General features: G+C 37.8%; 1 protein-coding gene across 1 annotated transcript in view; it reads right to left on the minus strand.

Moving 5' to 3' along the window:
* LOC107043204 overlaps nt 1-18874 on the minus strand; it is a gene marked incomplete at its 5' end in the record, with an annotated part of 50414 nt that overhangs the window by 29938 nt on the left and 1602 nt on the right.

Consider the following 18874-nt stretch of genomic DNA (forward strand, 5'->3'; position numbering starts at 1 on the left):
AGTTTTATGCTTTCTGGACATTTATTTTTACTGATTTTGACTTCTCTTGATTTGACTAGTATTTCATCTTTCTTGACTAATTGCAGTAAGGGAATTTGTGTTGTATCGAGTCATTAGTTCGATTAGTCTCTTTATTTTTGTGATATTAATTATCGATATTTAAGTCCGCTAATTGAAGTATCATACAGGGGGTTTTCAAATATCTTTTTTTTGTTATTGTACTGAATCACATTGTTTAGTTTGTTTCATTAAAGAAATCATTTATCCCCGCACATTCTGGTTTCGTTATTCTATCAGATAAATCCGACCCAGTCATTTCAGGATAGTAGTGGGACAACACTTTGTGGAACCCAGCCGCCTCCGCAGCTGATCTGAGCTGTCGGCAGTTGTCCTTTCGGTGCGATTCGATTATTGGTTTTCATCGAATTTGTATTTTGTACGTTTTCGAACGTGCTGGCGCCCAATATTTTGTTGTGTTTATGTGATCGCCGAGGGCTACGTATTTTCGTATCGTCCGAAGAGGTGCGCAATACGTCATCATATATTTTGATTGATCTAGATAGAGACGACGGAAAAGAGTATTTCGAAAATAAAAAAATTGATCACCAAAACCCCAAGTTGTCACACACATACATACAGACATGACCCTAAAAACATCATATCCTCACGTTTCATAACATTCCATTTACCATCAAAATTGGAAACTCGAAATGTAATTGGAACGTATAGGTCCTCTTCTTAATAGTAAGTTTAATTTTATTTAGACCTCTTAATCACACGAAAATTATACAATTCACATAATAAAATCGAGTGGCAACCCAATAGCTAGATTGAAGAGTCGAAATGTGGCTTGAGGGATTATTCCATATTTCAACGAAAAAAGAAAGAGTCATTGAATTTCTTAGGGGTCTGGGCGTTATCAAAACGCGGGCTTCTTGTCCGAAGTGCGGTGAGGACATGTACACAGATTTCAAAAAGAACATATTTAGATATGAGAAGACTCGAATCACTCTGAAGAATAGAGGTAGAAGAATAAAGCGAAAGTGCGATAATTCTGTAAGCATTTATTCCGGGTCTTGGTTTGCTGAGGGGAAACTCGATATCACGAAAATATTTAAAATCATTTCACTCTACATACACAACGACAACTACACACAGGAAGACATTACCTTGGAGGCCCAGGTCTGAAGACAAACAGCTAACAAATACATCACATGTATTAGTTCTGTTTTGGATCGGTGGATGAGTGATTGTGGTCAAGTGAAATTGGGGGGGGGGGGAGACGCGATGGCAGACGTTGACGAGATGATTTTTGGTGGTAAGAAGCTACCAAGAGGTCGGTCAGTCACAAGCCAATGGGTGTTGCCTATGCGCGAGAGGATAACGGGGAGATTCATAATCATTACGGTGCCCAATCGTTCAGCTCAATTACTCATATCCAGGATCAAATAGTTTGTGAAACGTGGATCAGTGATAACAACTGAGTGTTGGGCAAGTTATGTGACTTTGTGGGATAATGGATACACACGTTATCATGTGAATCACAGTGTCAACGACGTGGACATGTTAACTGGTACACACACACCAGTTGAGCGTGTATGGAGAGAGCTGCGACGGCTAGTACCCAAATACGGAATAAGGGAGAGAACTATGGGGAGTAAACTGAGTCTTTTTTTATTTTCACATACTCGGCCCCTAAACCAGACAGGATTTCCACATTTTTCCGACTCATTAGCAACTATTACGACCCCGATTAGCCTATAAGGTCGTGGCCCATCTATCGGTTTGAAGTTTCCCGATACGGTTCTTGTTTCCGCAGTGTTTGATTGATTGAGTCATCTGGTGTATCACTCATTCAAATCCATATTTTTCACCTCTGACTGAAAGTGGAAACAGCCATGGGGTTGCGTGGATAAGTAAGTATACAGGGTCGATTCTGGATAATGCGCTGAGTCACTTATCCAGAATCGGCAAGGCTTAAAATTTCGCATAGTCATCGATTTTAAGACTTTCCAAACATTATAAAATCTGCTATGATGTCTGTCGGTGATCCTCCTCCGAACCCTTTCAGATCTGACAGAGACTATTTCGCATTTTTCAAATTACTGCAATTTTCTGCCTTTAACCAATTAAACAGGTGAAATAATGCAGATCATCTTGGACGTACAAGGCTTCAAAAAATCAGATAATAAGTTTATAGTTAAAGAGTTGATTAGTATCAACATATTAGGCGATGAAAAAAAAAAATTTGGACTACCCCATTTTTTTTCAATCCTCCATATCCAGTGTTGAATCGCTGGTGTCAACATAATTTAAATGGTCTGCATTGGAACTCTGGAGATTTATCATACAGCTGTCTGAATGCTGTTCTAAGAAATCTTCTGATCAACATTGATACCATCTTTGTTAAGGGACTAGCGAAAAAAAATGGATTGAAAATCTTATAAATGGTGGTGTAAGGGTCACCAATTTAGAAGATTTTGGATGTCCGCTTCTATATAATATGGAAGTAAAAATGCGATCTCCTAATCCCCGTAACCGTGCTCACATAAAATATTATAAGTGCGCTTTTGAAAATGTGCAGCGAATGCATCATTGGTTCTTGCAGAGTTACATTGAAATTCCATCGAAATGTGAATCCTCTGTTAAAACGCAAGAGACTAAAGGAGCAATTAGCTGAAGAGGAATCAAAAATCAAAAGGCGGAAAATTATTCGCGCCAAGTGAGCATCACTAATTGCTACTAAAATTTATGTGTAATTCTCAGCATCATGAGGTAGGACATTAATAATACATCAAGAGACTACCAACCATCAGACACGTACCACGTTGAGTATCTTTGGAGATCATCGACAATCAGAAGTGTACCATCCTGAATCGGATTGGCATTTGAAAAACTAGTGTCATGGAGATCATCGACATTCTCAATCGTACCAGCTCTATCATCTTGGAGATCATCAACAATCAGAAATATACACTGCTGAGCCACTGACTACTGAGAGGAGGAGGATCATGCTGATTCATTGGTGTCTAACACATCCTTCCGCTTAACCTAAAATTAAGTGTATGACAAGGAATTATAAATAAAATGACCCATAAAGCATTCTTTTTAAAAAATTATTTATTCATTTTCAATGGTTTCAATTTTTACACCAATATTTTCACGTTACTACTAAGTGGGCTATATTCAATAATATGATTGTGCAAAATCAAACAATATGCTGAAGTGTCAGGAGGAAAAGGGTGTTTTGTTTTAAATTCAAGGCGAATGTCAACAGGACCCGATTTCAGTGCCTCATTCTGCTTCGAACAATCTATTACAATGAGCGGCGCACGGTGCAAAAAACCAGATTTATTCAAAAAAGGTTCTGATTCTTTCCCATAATATGAAGATTGGAAATTAGTGTATATTTCATAGAGTAAAGCATATTGATTATTTTGCATATCAAGGTTCAGATTACCATACGGATAGCTTTGAGAATTGAGGAAGAGTTTCACATCTCGTATGTCACAGTGATCGAATTAACTGGCGTCCTTGAGCACATCTCGTCCACATGCAGTTTGAAATCCAATGATAACATACCTCGGCTTTTCTAATTGAGTAGATGTTTTTACAACCCAAGTGAGTTTTTGAGTAGCCGGAATGAGTGGATATTTATATAATTCCCATGTACGATAGCTCACTGAAATGGGATTGTCACGGGCAATTTGATTCAATAGTTGACTTCTCTGTTTATCTGATGCTTTCACATAAGGCATCATCCATTCAATTTGGGATATTGATATTTTGAAATTTTCTCTCGTACCATCAGCAGCAGCAGTTACTTTCACAGCATCGACATCAGTATTGGCTCTTGTTAGAATCAATTCATGCTTTGCATTGATGATAATCCTATTATAATCCTCAACAAAACCCAAAATGAGGTGAAGGGATATAGACACATCGAAATAACCATTATCGTTCGTTAATTGTCCTGTTTCTGTTTCCATGAACCAACCTGCATTTTCCATAATGAACTTTTGATTTCGTCCTTGAGAAACATAATTTTTCATCAGTGTGGTAACACCAACATTTTTGCAACGGTCAATTACAAGACCATTCAACTCATATCGTATCTCTTTGAATAAATGGCATATGCCATTATCGACATATTTTGTACTGGTTACTGGATTTCCATCGGTTTTGCTCAACTGTCCCACTATATGTAGTAAACTTCTGCTGGGTAATGTGCATAAATCCTGATGCTGTATACGGATGCGAATTTCATCTGAATTATTGAACCTTGTTGAATGATATGATTGATGTGCGTGAATTTCATAATGAGCTATTGACTCATCCAAGATGATCGGTTTTATGATCGATAAAATCTCCTCCATGGTCTGAAATAATCGATGATTATACAGGAAAATTGGATATTGACATTGCTGTTTTTTGTTGTTTCACCTTCAGACCCAAACTCTGAAGAAACTGGATGTTTTGAGGTGTTAACCGTTTGAGTTTTCTGTGAGGACTGGGTCGATTGACGCATTGCGAATTGTTTTTATAAACCCCACCAGTTTTTGTATTGAACACTATACCCATTATTCACACTTGATGTGTAATCGAATTGATATGATCTCTCCCCGGAAATTCACTAAGCGACCATCCTGATCCACCAACTTTACTTGAAGACTGTCTATTGTTCGTACAGAGATTGGCCGGTAAATGATGGTGGAAGGCTTCTCGATGATCTTATATCTTGGTGGAACAGCTGGGAAGAATTCGTGAATTGTATGGGAAGGTCGACCATTTATGTAAGCACCAGTTGTGATATTACATTCAATTCTCAAAGAGTTGATTCATAAAATGGCGACTGGTAAGTCTGACATGTGCAGGATATTCCTTCCAAGTGTATTTGATCTGAAGCCTAAAAGATGTTGCGATGCTATCATCATGAGTGAAATCACTTGTCTGAACATTTAATTTCACTACACAAAGTACTATTATTTAGCCTCAGACCCAAGAAAATTCCAAGTGGTAAGAGTGCTTTTTTCAAATAATCTTCAAGGTCTTCAATCTCATAACTCTCAGTCGGAATAGTAATTTCATGTTTTTCGACGTAAACTTATTTTTTCTCACATCGATATTGGGAATTGAGTTGAAGGGTAACAATTCAACAAGACCCAACGAATAGCCTCTTGATGTTGATGAAAGCTCAATTGGTGGGAAATAATGAGGTTCCAAGACGGATGATGTTCCGGAGAGGCTCAATGTGAATGATCCACTATCCATACTGAAATTAGGTGCTGATTTCTCCTTCAATGTTTATATGCCTCCACTCAGGAATTTCAAGCAACGATGTCCACATATAACAGTACCATATTCTTGATACATTTTACGATTATATTGTATACAGCTATCATCACCGAGATATTCAATCAAATCAGGTGGTGGTTTCAAATTTCCAAAACTATCGAAATATTGAATATCATCATCAACTTTATTGTACGCTACCCAATGTGTTCCAGGACCATGTCGATCATCGAGATTTACAATCCCTGACTCATGTTTTCGGGGTCCACTTCTCGGGAGATCATCGCTCATGAATACTCCGCGGAAATGTAGCATACTTGATCAGTTCAATAGCAGTTAATGGCAGTCAATAGCTTTAAAAGTTTTTTGGAACAGGTTGTAACCGAAGGCCTAAGCCTTGGCGATGAGATTTAAATTATAAGCCCTTCCCTAGAGCAATAGATTCCATTGTTTTGTTATGGCGTTTACTCTTCTCGAGTTCTTTCCTGGCTGCTCGAGCGTCTTTTACTGCTTTGGCAATCCCAGGAGCTCCACCTGCAAGAGCTCCGGTAGCACTAAGTCCGGCAAATAGTGGTATGAGGAAGGGTCAAATACCACCGACTTTGATGGGTATAGAGAGAACGCGAGGAGAGCGAATATTTTTCCTTCCATCAATTTTTTTCACAGCTTCACGAGCAGTCTTGAGTGTTGATTTTATATCATTCTTGTCTGCAGGTTTCAATATTGATCGTACTGCATCCACAACGTAAGATAAGGGATATTTCTTTTTCCTCTGAGATTTTTTATTTCTTTTCTGAAATGCAGTTTTTTTCGTTTTTATTTCCATTCCAAGTTTCACTTTAGCTTTCGTGATATTCGCAACGCCTAGAGCAGCTATTTTCTCTCCAATCGTAGAACCTTTAGCTACTGCTCGATGAAAAGCTTCCTGGGCAAGCTTCTGATCTGCTGAATGTCGAACGGTCAAATTATCACGATTGGTAGAATATGCAATATCGTGCTGTTTACAAGCCCTATCAAGTCAGTTGATTCCGGGATCACCACGCGCTAATCGTTCAGCCAATTTAGTACCAGGACCGCAGCCTTGATAGCCAGGCAAATGAAATTCGAAAGGTTATTTGTTGATAAGCGTATTCACAATACTTCTTCCGTTTTTTGGCTTCTTTCCTCGAGTGCGGCCCATGACAAACTGAGGAATGCTCTAATAGAATCCTACTACATACAGGGTGTCCCATAGAAATGTGTGAAAACTAAACTCATCTGCCGACTCATCCAAAATAACTTTGACTCTCTACGTTTGTATTACGTTTACTAGGGGCCAGTCAGTTTTATTCCAACTATGGCAGGAGCCTTAGTTTGTTAGCAGTAATGAGTGATTTGACAATTCAAGAAAAAATCTCATCGATTGCTTCTATTCGAGAGGGAAAAAATACTGTGAAGCTTTTAGGGGGTTTCCTACTGAATTTGGATCCAAACGAGTTGCTAGCGAAACCACTTAGAGGAGGTTAGAATAAATTTTTTTTTCATATTGATTGTGTAACACAACAAAACACATTACAGATTTTCATAGAAATCCCGTTGGTTTCTAGTCATGATAATATTCTTCTTCTAGAATAATTGAATATTTCGAGGAATACGGCACTTTGGATGATCATAGAGCTACTCTTCCAGGTCCCTTATTCTCTGCTGCAACAGAGGAGAAGGTCGATGAAGTTGAACAGTATTTCAAGGCAAATCCCAACTCGTCCATTCGGAGAGCCGCTCAAGATTTAAAATTGGCCAAATCAACGTTGCATCGCATCCTCCACGTTTTTTTGAAACTTCATCCATATAAAATATTGATGTATCAGCGTTTGACAGAGGAGGAGATTCTGAGGCGAAAGAATTTTGTGAAAGAATGACACAAATGTTCGAAAATGGCGAGGTGCATGAAACAGCAATTGTTTTTTCTGATGAGGCACACTTTTGGCTAGACAACTACGTGAACAGCAATAATTTGAGATTTTGGGGATCTGAAAAACCCAATTTTTTGGTTACGAACTCTGCTCATCCATAGAAATTCACTGTTTGGGCTGCTCTCTCCATGAAGAGTGTCTACCTACATTTTTTGGAATCTATCGTTACCGGGAATGGGTATAAAAGAATGTTAGAAACAAAATTCTTCCCTCATGCTAGAAAAAGAGGGCTTGTCAATGGGTTTTATTTTATGCAGGATGGAGCAGTTTTTAGTACAGAACAGTTTTAATACAGTTTTACAGATGGAACAGTTTTAATACAGTTTATCGCGGTCAAGTTCTTCGTTTGGGATATGCAAAATTTTGTGGAGGGGGAATAGATTGGCCACCCTTTTCACCAGATTTGAATCCGTGTGATTGTTTCCTGTGGAGTTACATAAAAGATTCTTGTTACGCAAGCAAGCCAAAAACAATCGAAAATTTGATAAACAACAATAAAAAGACTGTTCATGGTATTCCACAGGAAACATTAGAACGTATATTCCACGGTTTTAGGAAACGTTTGGATTATTGCGCCAGTGTTGATGGCTCTCATTTCGAAAACATTTACTATTAATCGCACTTGTCACGTAGAATTTTTGTAAGCCACTATTTTTGTTGGGTGCATTACATGTTTCAATAATGAATATATGATGAAATAAAAATGACAACTCTCCTCTATCAGGAACTGTATTTCTTCTCTTTTTCCCTGTTTCCAGTAAAAAAAAATAATCAAAGAGTTTTCACAAATTCCCATGGCACACCCTGTATACCATGAAACTATTGTCCCATCAATTAGTAACATCATGAATTTCGAAGAGCAAGCTATGAAACTACCCGTGAAAAATTTCGTTACTTTTATTACAGGACAAGGTCATCAAATAAATGAAAAACGTCATGGTTCATTATTACCCAATACTGTTCGCGCTTTGATATGTGGGCCTTCTAACTGTGGTAAAACGAACATTTTGCTAGTACTTATCACACATCCAAATGCTTTACATTGTGAAATTATTTATGTATATTCAAAATCATTGAATCAGCCGAAATATCAGTTCCTCGAAGAACTTCCCACTTCTGCAGAAGGGATTGGATACTTCCCTTTCTGCGAACATGAGGAAGTTATTAAACCAGAAAGTGCTAAACCAAATTCCATCATGGTTTTTGATGATATTGCCTGCAAAAATCAAAGTAACATAAGAAATTTCTTCAGTATGGGACGCCACTGAAAAATTGATACCTTCTATCTCTGTCAGACTTACGCTAGAAAACCGAAAAATCTCATCCGTGATAATGCAAATTTTCTCATAATATTTCAACAAGATGAATTAAACATGAAACACATCTACAACGACCATGTTAACACTGATATACCATTCGCAAAATTCAAAGAATTATGTATGCTATGTTGGAATGATGATAAATATTGCTTTTTTGTTATCAACAAAGATGATAAGCTGACGAGTGGGCGTTATAGAAATGAATTCGATCGCTTTATCGATATAAATAACGATCATAAATCTGATAACCATTAGTACTAGGATATTTCTCAACAAGACAACACCATGAAGAGCGTTGACATTGAATGCGAAACAGAAATTCTGAGTGAGCTGGCTCATGCGAGGGACGCAATTTGTCGCAAACGAAAGTTAATAAAATCTAATGAAAGTGCTATCGATGCTGTAACCAAAACATTTTTCAAACCTGTGATTGAGTCACTAAAAAAAAATAGCAGATGGTTCCACAACGTCATAAACGGATACAGGGGATCAGAGGAAGAGAAAAGCTATCAATTCTACACGAACAATTCATATGAAAATGAAAAACATTCGGAACGAATCTGATACTGGTATAAGTACTGCGAACGATGCCGACACTGAGGATCTTGATGCGTCTACTTTGGACCAAGTGGATAATTATAATTTAATGGATCATTATTTGGAGAAAGTTAAGAATAGTACTGCAATCTTAGTTTTGAGGCTTTCGCGGCCATTATTAATGACGTGGTTGGCTTCCGGATGGATGCCGCGTTGATTTTCAGCANGTACTGCAACTTCAAGGATTCCACTGGTTGGAAAGAGTTTCATGATGGGTACCACTCCTATCACTTTTGATGATAACAAGATTTGTGTTAAAAATTTTAAATTTGAACCAACACGAGGGCTACTAGAATTATTAGTCTTTCAAAAACTTGATGATGATGTAATTGAGTTATCAGATTTGGAAAATTATGGCAAAATCATTTCTCTCACGAAGTTAAAGAGGAATTTCACGAGAAGAATCCCCCACCAGATACCAAATTTGAAAAAATCCAAGGGCATGGGATTGTCACAGTCGATGATTGTAAGGTAATGTGAGGTAATAAGGGCTCTTCCGCATAACTAATTAATTTATATAGTTTTGGGTTGTTTGGCCCTAATTAAAATAATATACGTAAAAACTTTGGGACGGACTCGATAAATTCGAATTTCAGCACAAAAATTGATGTGAAAGGAGTAACTATTGTTTCATAAGTGGTATTTTAGTTCACTTTCATAGTAGATTTAATCGTTGGAAATGGATCTCGCAGATCTTTATCGTATTTCTTTCGATGACGAGCTTATTATTGAATATGTTAGAGACGCGGGTATACTGAAATCACATACTCATTGCACCAAGTGTGGTGAGCTGATGTACACAGATTATGCTCTCAAATTGTTTCGGTGCCACAAAACACTTATCACAATTGATAATAAGAGCAGGAAAATTCGTAAGAACTGCAATAGTAAAGGGAGCATTTTTAATGGTTCTGTGCTGTCTGGGATTAAGATGCCGCTCAGGAAGTTATTTACCCTTATGTTTTCATACATCCACAATGATAAAATCACCTTACAGTGTTTGTGTTTCGAATCCAAGTTGTGCATGGCAACAGTGCGTAATTGGGTTGGAAGGATGAACGGTGTTTTGACACAGTGGGACAACGATAGCCGGGCTGATAGACTGGGTGGGGTGGGGATGGTAGTAGAAATCGACGAACTAAGTTATGGGGGGAGAAAAACTAAGCTAGGCCGTAGACCGAAAGTGAAGGAATGGATCGTGGGTTTATACGACAGGGAAACTGGACGATTAGTAATCGACAGGGTCCCTGACCGTTCGGCCGCGACTCTGACTTCACTGGTGAAAAAGTATGTGACGTTTGATAGTACAGTGTATACTGACTGTTGGGCGGGATACTCAGGACTATCCGCACATTATGTGCATCTATGTGTAAATCACAGTGTCGCACATGTGAATTACACCAATGGTGCCCATATTCAGGGAATAGGAAGGATCTGGAGAGAATTCAGGAGCTTATACCCAAAGTATGGAGTGAGGACGAGCGACATTGACGACAAATTGAGTAAGTTTGTTTTCATGCACGCCGTCCAAGAACCAGAGCGGGTAAACACCTTTCTTAGAATCCTCGGTAACTACTAGAATCCTTATGAAATTAATCTAGAAGATCGCGGTTAGATTAATACAAATAGTCTATTGTTTGGCGGTTGTTGTTTCAGAATTTGGTTGTTCCAGGCGAATAGGGGCTGTTAGTTGAGTCCAACTAATAATGTTGGATCAACATTGTCTTTTGTCATTATTTATTTTTAATTAATTTTAATCATCTCATTAAATATTATTGATTATTATCAATTGTCTTTGGTGGAAGGCGGAGGTATAATAGAACCTATTCCTCAATCTATTGCCCTTGGACGTTTTATGGTTGATGCTTAGGCTCTTCTTTTGGGGTCGGCATCAGTACGTCCACGTCGTGGCCCTGGATAATAACTAAACCTGATGCAATTTCCAAATAATCCACAATAATTTTGGTTGGTCATTCCGAGAAATTNATCCACAATAATTTTGGTTGGTCATTCTAAGAAATTTCTTGAAATAATTTTTACTCTACTTGTCTCGAAGTGTGGTTCTCGGTGTTCTATTCCGCATTGTGTGTTGTTTGGGAATTAAGTAGTTATAAATTAGGTTAGAATAGGTTAAAATAAAATATAAATTTTTTCGATTTGAGGAGCCTCCTATTTTATCATATTACCCGATATCGAATGATGTGTGATTTGCTTCGCACTTCATATGCATTAGTTGGTTGATGTATTACGTCATCAGCAATGTCACCAATGGTCTCTCCATCTTCACTGTCATGGTCTTCATTTCTGTCGAGGATGTCATCTTGTATTCGATTCTTTTTTGGTTTCGGAGCTGAGTTTTCACGATCTTCATTGACATCAATATTAATCGTTGAAGATTTACATGATTTATAATTTGCTACAAAATCACCGAGGCAAAGATGATCATACTCGGGTGGCCGTTCCTCATAACTTGGATGATGTTCTTAGTCCAAATATCAGTGCTATTTGGTGCAATATTCTCTTCATTCATTCGTAATTTTCGTTTACAAGATTTCTGCCTTTCATATGGCCACAGGGGTTGAATATAGACTACATCTCGACTGCAGTGACTCATTAGTTGACGCAGTAAATACCAAGCTGCTTCCTGTGCTGAAAACTCAACCATATTCAATAGTTTAAGACCTAGACGTTTGAGTAAATTGCCATAATCATTGTACTCCACTACGTAGGTCGCGCAACTGTACTCATCCAATATGAATTGCAAATCCATACTAGAATTGAGGATACTACTGATCCATGGGTGAAAGGTGTTTGTATAGATTTCTCGGAAAGATCGCTTGAAAAGTAATGTCGACTGTTGTAAGTTGGATCTAATAACATTGAGATAAGAATCTGGTTGCAGTTGATGATCGCGCAGGAATGTTTCCAGATTATCATATTGTTTTTCTTCTAGTGCTTTCCGTAAATGACTTGCTTTCTTGCGAAGGATTTCTCGTCGTCCATCTTCTTTTGACATTGGGAGGAGTATACGAGTTTCTTCAATGGACCAGTAGGGAATACCGAAGCGGTACGTGGCTTCTCCGCGTTTAGTGCATGCAAATGTATGGTAGTAGACTTGATTCTCATATATTGGTTGAGGGAGATCAGTTTGATGAACAGAGCATAGTTGCTCAATGAGTTTGATGGTTTCTGGCATAGTCTCTCTCACTGCCTCATGAGGATAATTGTCAAGCCATAACAAAATATGAGCATGTGGACTTCCTCGTTGTTGGAATTCGATACGTTGAAAGTAATCAATAAAGTGATATTGGCCAAATGGGTTCCATTGACGGCGTGACTGTACCATGGACATGATTACATTCACCAATNTCTCACTGCCTCATGAGGATAATTGTCAAGCCATAACAAAATATGAGCATGTGGACTTCCTCGTTGTTGGAATTCGATACGTTGAAAGTAATCAATAAAGTGATATTGGCCAAATGGGTTCCATTGACGGCGTGACTGTACCATGGACATGATTACATTCACCAATTTGTTGAAGCAAATGCAACATGTTACTGCATCTTCATCCACCAGATTGCAGCGTTGCGAACACGATAACTCAGATAAAGGATCTTCAATGGATACATCCGGGAATTGGTCACTTAATTTGTACAATATACGGAGAAGGTGTGGCCACCGAATTTCATTTACCGATAATGTCATGAACATTGTTGGCTTCCCCAATTGTCGAATCATAGCAAATAAATATTTCTTGCGATCAGCCCAATACTGCATTGAATTAGGTACTGATTTGAAAAATGCCAAGTCCATATGAATGCAGTCTTCAAGAAATTGTCGACTCTTTAGCATTTCTCGTATTATTTGTTCTGTTTCTTTCACACACTTGAAAGTGCTATATAATCCTTCGACAACTCGCTGACGAAGAATTTTCATAGCCATGTAGAGTATGTGAGAAGGTGTGGCACCACGTCTATCTCTTCGACGAATCTCTCTTGTTGAAATCATGTATAAAGTCACGGTGATGTTTGGGTTGAAAGATCGTGGAACTCCATAATATATTCACGGAAATGACAATTCTTCAGCATATTGGTCATATAATAAATTCATTGGTCTACTCCGCGCACCCGGAGCGATATGCAAGCACATGTCTTCATTCCAGAGAAGTGTGTGTTGACGCGCCAAAAGAATCTCTGATTCTGAAGTTTGTTGATTGTTATCTGATTCAAGGGGCTCTATTAGTAATACACTGTCTGCATTTTCATTGGATGTTATTTTATGAGTAGTGTTCATTTTATCCAAAACATTGAAGTCTATCTTTATGTTGTAGTGACAATATAGGGGAATATTGACTAAATAGTTGAGCCATGCTTTGATTACTGATTTCTTAATAAATCGGTGCAAGTGGATTGATTTATGAATCAAATTATGTTTAATGTGAACGTTAAAACATTGGTCATCATCTGATTGACGTGGAAGCATTTTTACCATAGTATTAACATCAACCGGCACATTTATTATCTGATCAATAATTGACTAAGCTCCTTAGTGGGGAAGTCTACGGATTTGCATGAAAGACAGTCGAGGTGACACTAGTCTTTCAGTGATAGGATCAAGTGGTAGTAGTCCCACTGGCTGTGGTGGGTATTGGAAGCCATCAATTTTTGCTAAAATTGGTAACTTTCTTCTACTCACACTTGAACGACAAGTATTGCATAGTTGGAACATATTTAGAACGCCTCGTTGCGCTTCTTCCGGGAAGAATGTTGTGAGTACCTGAGCCTGCTATAGTGTTACCGTTTTCAAATCTTGAGGAAGCCATAAGCGATCATATACATCACATGCTACGCCAAAGTCATGCTGTTTGAATGCTTCATCAAAATAGGTATTGCAGTGGATGTATCGGTTACTATTCTATGTTGCAGTTGAAAGATCCACTGAAATAGGTGGTTCGGGTGAATCCATGTGGATATCCATGTTCTCATTTGGTTTCCTTGCGGTATTCGTACTTCGTTTTGAAGGACCCTGCGTGATAGAACTGTTATTTGATATTTTATTCGCCATTGTTGTTGAAATCTCTGTGAGAATTAGAGATCTATTTGATTTGTTCGATGGGAAATGAGGCTCCTTTTCTAATACGCTTTCTTTTCAGTGATTCCTGTAAATAATTAAATATAAATAAATAATGCAATTCAGGGAAATTTATCTATTTAAGGCATTCCTAATAATTCACGGTGTTTTCTGTATCTGTCTCCTGTATATACTGTTACGTAATTGCCCTTTTCCTCCCTCTCAACTACCTTCATGTACGATCGTCTCTTTCTTTCCTGTTATTCTTTTATCTTGTTTTCTAGTCCGCTGACGCGTCAATCCTTTTTGTATTTCTTTTTATTATTTATTTCGCCCCAAAATCTTTAATAAACAGTTATTCATTATTAAATGTGCCCATTCTTTACAATACTTTATGAGAAAGATGAACTTTACTGAGGTGTTATACTTTTTTGTGTATGGCGCGTATGCGAAGTACAGAATATACCCTAAATGATGTATCTCTTTTATGTAAAAATAATTTACCTATTGGAAAATTGCTCCAGATTAATACTGTATAATGTAAGATGAATGTATATTTGCGCTCCTGAAATGGTCCTCACAAAGACGAAATGTTTTTTCATTAATTACTAAGTCCGAATACGCCGTAAGAATTGCTGCTATCCACTGTTCTCGTATATTTTTATCGCGTGGTATAGCGAAGAATGACTTATTTGGTCGTTGGAGACAATTTGGAATGGAGCAGCGCCTCGGCATTATGAATGGAAATCCTCTATCACTTCCTTCTCACTAGTTTCAACCCTCCCTTATATAGGGGTATCCTATTTCCAGAAAAGTCTATTTTAGAACTCTCGTATTCAGTTGTGTCTTCCCAGAATAAAAGAATGTTCTAGAATGTCTATGAACATGTAGAATTTAATGGATTAATTCATACTAAATGTTTTGTATTGAGTAAATTGTATTATCAATTGCAATTATTCTTACGTCAATCAACTTCATTCCCATCAATTTCTGGAGATGTGAACTTATTGAGATTCAATCCTCAACTGATCTCCAGTCACTTCTGTCCATCCTTATAGATGGGGAATTTCATTTCTAGAAAGTTCTATTCTAGAACTTTCGTATTCGGATGTGTCTTCCCAGGATAAAAGAATGTTCTAGAATATCTGTAATCATGTAGAAATCAATGTATTTATTCACACTCGGTAATTTGCAATAGATGAACTGCTTATTAATTGCAATTATTCTTACCTTAATCAACTCCGTTCCCCTCAACTTCTGGAGATGTGAACCCATTGAGATTCAATCCTCAACTGATCTCCTGTCACTCCAGTCCTCCTTTATATAGGGGTATTTTATTTCCAGAAAGTTCTATTCTGGAACTTTCGAATTCAGGTGGGTCTTCTCAGGATGAAAGAATGTTCTAGAATATCTGTAAACATGTAGAAGTCAATGGATTAATTCACACTCGGTCATTTACAATAGATGAATTGTATTATTAATTGCAATTATTCCTACCTTAATCAACGCTGTTCCCCTCAACTTCTGGAGATGTGAAACCATTGAGATTCAATCCTCAACTGATCTCCCGCCACTCCAGTCCTTCTTTATATAGGGGTATTTTATTTCCAGAAAGGCCTATTCTGGAACTTTCGTATTCAGATGTGTCTGACCAGGATGAAAGAATGTTGTAGAATATCTGTAAACCTGTAAAAGTCAATGGATTAGTTCACACTCGACCATTTGCGTCAGGTGAATTGTATTATTAATTGCAAATAGACCGGGCGCGCGCATTCACGCACGCTGATGTACATATTACCTCATTTACTTGTTAGAAGCTTCCTTTCTTTCATTAAAATTCCAAATCTATTAAATTTTATACATAAAAAAAAATACTTGAATTTCCTCGAAATTTCTAGAACGTTCTCGAATTCCCCCGAAATTTGTGGAAATTACTTGAATACCCTCGAAACTTCTGGAAACTCCTTGAATTTTCTTGAATTTTCTGGAAATTTTAGAATTAGCTCGAAATTTTTAGAAACTCCTTGAATTCTGTTATAATTTCTAGAAAGTCTCTGAATTCTCTCGAATTTTCTCGAAATTCCTTGAATTTTTTAGACATTTTTAGCAAATGCTCGAATTTCCTAGAAATTTTCAGAAACTTCCTGAATTTCACGAAGATTTGTAGAAAACCCTAGGATTCTCTCGAGTTTTCTAAAGTCTCTTTGAATTTTGTCGAATTTTCTAGAAATTCTTTGTATTTTTCCGTAATTGGCTGATACTAGATTAATTAGCAGTTAAATGAAATCATTGAAAACTACACATTACTTACTTGAAGAAGAAAACTCACTGAAATATTCCAACTATTCACTTCTTGCGGTATTCACGATTCCACTGCCGATTTAAGAGTGCCGCTGAATCGCATCGGTGCCCTTTATATAGGGATGTTTGAATCTAGAAATTTCTATACTGGAAATTTCTAGAGGATTTATTCTATAACTTATCCTAATACCCAGTTGGTAAATTATTATCAATAGGATTTTAGTTCATAGGTGATCTAATAGATGGCGTTGAACATAATGTACTTTTTCCGAAATCCCCCCTCATATCGAGCCCATAGACGTGTACACGTCAAAACAATAATTCTCACTCTTCAATATCGCAAACGGATGCGTAAATATTTAAATTGTAAGTAAGACACCGCACTCAATGAAAAAAAACGGAAAAATTAAGTTATACACCTAATATTTTAATGGGCACAATCGGCAGTGCCGTTTCGGAGATATTTAATGTTATGTATAAATTTATTTCATTAAAAGGTTGAATATCTCCCTATAGACACCCTGTAGAATGTGGTTGCTATTGAATTTCTGTCGCAGGGGCAGAGAATTGCTACGGATCCATCGCAAGCTTACTATCAATGGAATTGGTAGAAAGAAAGAATACGAGACGACTACTAGCGCAAAGTCTCGATCACCAGCCTTCTACGCTCCAACCACTGCTTGTTAGTCTGTGAATCTACCGAACGTAAAAAAATACAGTTTAAATCAGATGAAAATTGTGGTGCAAGGAGCATTTCATAACTGCGAACCGGAAAAACCACATTTTGCCTTCATGTATGAGTCAAAGAGCTTATGTCCAATATTTTGTTACTCTTATAGATACTCAATGGTCTAGTAAGAGGCGCTTGATAACTATTCTTATCAACTGAAAACTTTCAAGTTTCACCATGGTCGCTCCTTCAACAGTACAATATAATTTAACCCAACACGGAGAGAAAAATAAACAGAAACTCGCGCGAGTCCGTCCATATAGTGGTGTACTATGTGAAATCTCTCCACAAATTATTGCTCCCTACACGTCGCGGGATCAAACACGGGTTTTCCTGAAACCCTTTCAAAACTCGGGGGCCGAATTCGAATTTTTTGGTGATTCCGGTCCGGTTCCGTGGGTCAGTCAGTAGCAAACTAATTTTTATTAGAATTTTTTCTCCGTGTAGTGTGGTCACCAAACTCATAGGTTTACCGTTATTCAGGCTCCAGCATTGTCCAATTCACTCTACAGTATTTTCTCGTTATAGAGGGTGACAAATGGACATAGGTGAAAACTTTTCCCCTATATTTCCTTGTCCAATTTGTCACCAGAGATCGGGCTATCGTAGGTTAACACTTGGAGCCTGGCAAATTCTGTTGGAACACTCCGGAGTCTAGTTCATATTCTCCAAAATGAGCTTGCTGTCGAAGAAAAAGTGTATCTCATTGAGTGCTATTATTCCCGAGGAAAAAATTACACAAATGCGTATAGAGGCTTTCGTAGTAAGTTTGGTAGTCACAGAATTGGAAGTGAAACCACACTCAAACGGTAGGAATTTATTAGTTCTCCTGTACGATTCTTTTTTACGTCAGTTCCCAATAAATTTTTTGAGTCCTTGTGTCCTTTTTTGTAGGGTAATTGATAATTTTGTCAACTATGGTACACTACAGCATGGTCACCATGATTTCCCGGGTCCATCTTATATTTATTTTCAAAAATCATCCAACCGATTCAATACACAAAGCGGCTGCCAAGTTAGAATTGAACCAAGAGACCCTACATTTGATAATTCAACATTTCTTCAAACTTCGTCCTTATAAAATCACTTCCCACCAATGGCTTACGCAAGCTGCTATAGGGAAACGACGTGAATTCAGCAAAGTTTCGACGCAAATGTTTGAAAATGCTGAAATCGAAGCCAATCGAATGATTTTCACGGATGAAGCTCATTTCTACCTTAATGGCTACGTGAATAAACAAATTATCGATTTGGGGGGAGTGAAAATCCACATTCATCAGTAGCAAAACTGCTCCACCCTACTAAAGTTACAGCTTGGGCAGGTCCGTCGATCAAACAAATACATGTGGAAATTTTGGAAGGGACCATTACAGGGAAGAGTTACCAAGAGATGTTGGAAAGCAAATTTTTCCCATTCACTAAGAAAAAAGGATTGGTGAAAGATTTCTTTTTTTGTGCAAGACGGTGCAACACCTCATCGAACTAATGATGTGTTTGCTGCATTGCACTAAGTATACGGTGATCGCATCATCGGCTTAGGGTATCCTCGCTTCGCCCGAGCGGGAATGGAACAGCCACCATACTCACCGGATTTGAACCCGTGTGATTTC

The sequence above is a fragment of the Diachasma alloeum genome, unplaced genomic scaffold, assembly GCF_001412515.2.
Source record: "Diachasma alloeum isolate Michigan unplaced genomic scaffold, Dall2.0 Dall_scaffold_00555, whole genome shotgun sequence".
In the NCBI taxonomy this organism is placed as follows: Eukaryota; Metazoa; Arthropoda; class Insecta; order Hymenoptera; family Braconidae; genus Diachasma; species Diachasma alloeum.